The sequence below is a fragment of the Octodon degus genome, unplaced genomic scaffold (genome assembly GCF_000260255.1).
Source record: "Octodon degus isolate 3935 unplaced genomic scaffold, OctDeg1.0 scaffold00128, whole genome shotgun sequence".
Classification (NCBI taxonomy): Eukaryota; Metazoa; Chordata; class Mammalia; order Rodentia; family Octodontidae; genus Octodon; species Octodon degus.
In genome coordinates, this window is record NW_004524704.1 from 6,020,725 (window position 1) to 6,023,424 (window position 2,700).

Below are 2,700 nucleotides of genomic sequence, written 5' to 3' on the forward strand. Positions count from 1 at the left end.
GGCTCCACATAATGGCAACACAACAGTGGCTAACCCTGCCAGCAGCTGCAAGCCAGACCACCGTCCCAGACTAGTGAGTCACAGAAACTATGAGAGGTGAACTATTGATTATCTCAATCTATATTTTTGGAAGCAATTCGTTATGCAGTGGCAGACAATGGACATCATCATTTGTAGTCCACAAAGGATGTTTTAATTTAGTAGTGTGCACCGTTTGAAAGGTTTGTGTTCAGTTTTCAATATCAAATTTTAATGCATACGTTAAGATGGATTTGCAAAAAGGATGCCATGTTTTCCTAACTCAAATCATTAAGCAATTAACATCCTTGTGAGCACTCATGAATAGTTGAACTTCTCATGTATAAACAGACAAAGCAAAGCATGTAAAGTAAGATATCACATACCATTTCAAAAATGAATAAAAATTTCACAAAACATTAAATGTGTTTTTATAGAATTTACCTTCAGCACATTTACTTAAATTGAACAGAACAGTAGAAATGTTCAGCTCCTATCTTACTGTCCATGTCAAAGGAGAGATTTCTTTGATTGTCCCCTCATTCCAAAGCGACATGAAATAAAACAAAAGTTAGTCTTTGGCTCTTCTTACAATTTATGTAGCAAGAACTAAAAAAAGCACTTGATTTATATGAAGTAACATAACAAATTGTGAAATGGAGTAAGAATATAGAGAAAATATAAACGAATAAGCCTCTGCCACAGACTGTATATGAGGAATCTTTAAACTAGTTAATAAAAGCAACAGGAAAACATTTAAACATCGTTCTTTTCGGATAGCAGAAAAACATTTTTCTTCAGAGATGTTTTTCCTGGAGGCAAATGCAAAAGAGATTTCTTAGTTCAGCCTCAAGATTTTTTTTTTTTGTGTATGTGACAGAGTAAACAATGATTTCTTTGAGCTCCGCAACATCTGGATCAAAGAGCTGCCGAGATCACATGTGCAGACTGAGAAAGCAAAGCTTGGTGAGCATCAGGTGGCTTCGTTTTTCTGGAGATTGAGATCAAGTGGCCTCTGGAATCGGTCTGAGCTCTAGCCACTCTGCCTTGAGGAAATGGAACTCGGAGTGTACTGGAATTTGCTACAGTGTTTCATCCATTGCCTGAAAACACGTTCCGTAAAATTTTGCAAGCTCTGTTTTGGCTGTTAATTCAAAGCATAATTATTCATTATGGGACTGATGAGCTGTATTCTATGTGCTTGGCCTGGTTGAAGTCTTGATCCTGTGAATTTGAGAGCAGGACTATTTTCATTAGTTTCTTTTATTAGCAGAAGATTTTACATTCTCATGCAGATGTAAAATACTTTCCTGGTTTTCATTGCTCAGAAATTATAATGATATTATTGTCTTTTCAAGTACTTTAGGAGAGAGGGATGTAGCAAAATATATATTGCATATATTGACCACTTGGTGTATGTTTGCAGGTGGATATATATGTGTACTAGCGTGTACGTGAGTGTTGCTAGGGTCTATAACTACAATATCCCTGAAGTCTCATGCATCCACAGGCAGGGTTTTGGAAGGTGACTCAATCAAGAAGACACAGTAGGTGTCAGTGGATTGCCCTCTGGGTAAGTTCACAGCCAAACGTGCCCTTTCGGAGGCGGAGCCTGGACGGAGGAGGAGCCTCATGGAAAGCATTATGTTGAGGGTGTCACCCTCCTCAGCCCTTCTCGCATTTCTCTTCTTCCACGGGTTGAAGGTCTTTCCTCCACGGTCCTGTTCCATCGTACTGTTCCAGCTGTGAAGCCGGCCCTCCAGTGCTTGGAAGCCACGAGCTAAAACAAACCTCTTTTCCTTTAAATTTTAGGTGTTGAATCTTTTGACCTAGCAATGGGAAAATTATGAATACCGGTGCATATCTGTATTCCAGGTCCAGCTAGCATGATATTCCAGATACTGAAGCTAATGCCCAGAAAATAAATTCCCATTTGTGATCATTCAATCCAGTGTATAGCTTCGGGAAAAGAAAACTGAAGAAAGGCTAAAAGTCTAATCAAGATATGTGGAAGGAAAGCACAAGCTCTTCCCCACCATCTTGGTTCATAGCACTGCGAAAAAAAGTAGGAAAGCCTTCCAGCAGTGATTCAGTTAAGATACTTTTCACTTTCTTCTCTCCAAAATTTCATCTTTTTCTCTCTCCTCATCTTTTCTTTTTTTTCTGATCATTTCTTTGTGTCTCAAAATATTTTTTTTCTATTTTCCACCCATGGTTGGTTTATTCTCTGTCATGGTCTACAAACACTGAGTCCCTAAATTATACCAGTATGAAAACATGTCAATGAGCATAATATCCAAGAGTTACCATTTACTAAATGCTTTACATATGGCAGGAGTGGTATCTTACTAACATTATCAGTAAACTTTGTATTGATTCATGTAACAGTCATTGAAGGATTATATTGTTGTCTCCACTTTTCTGTGGGGAACAAGGAGCATATGAAGTCATAGAAGAACCGCAGCTAATGGGTAATTTGAGTCACCCTCTCTACTCCTGTAGCTCATCCTCTTGTCCATTATGTCATATCATTTATTTTAGTAGCATTTCTTATATGTTTTACTGCAGTAATATTTTTTTAATAATATAAAATGCTGGAGAATTTGAGAAGGTATTCACAGTGGGCTACCAAACAGTTATATCAGTTTGAGACACTTAAAATACAAAAATGCATAATTTCTA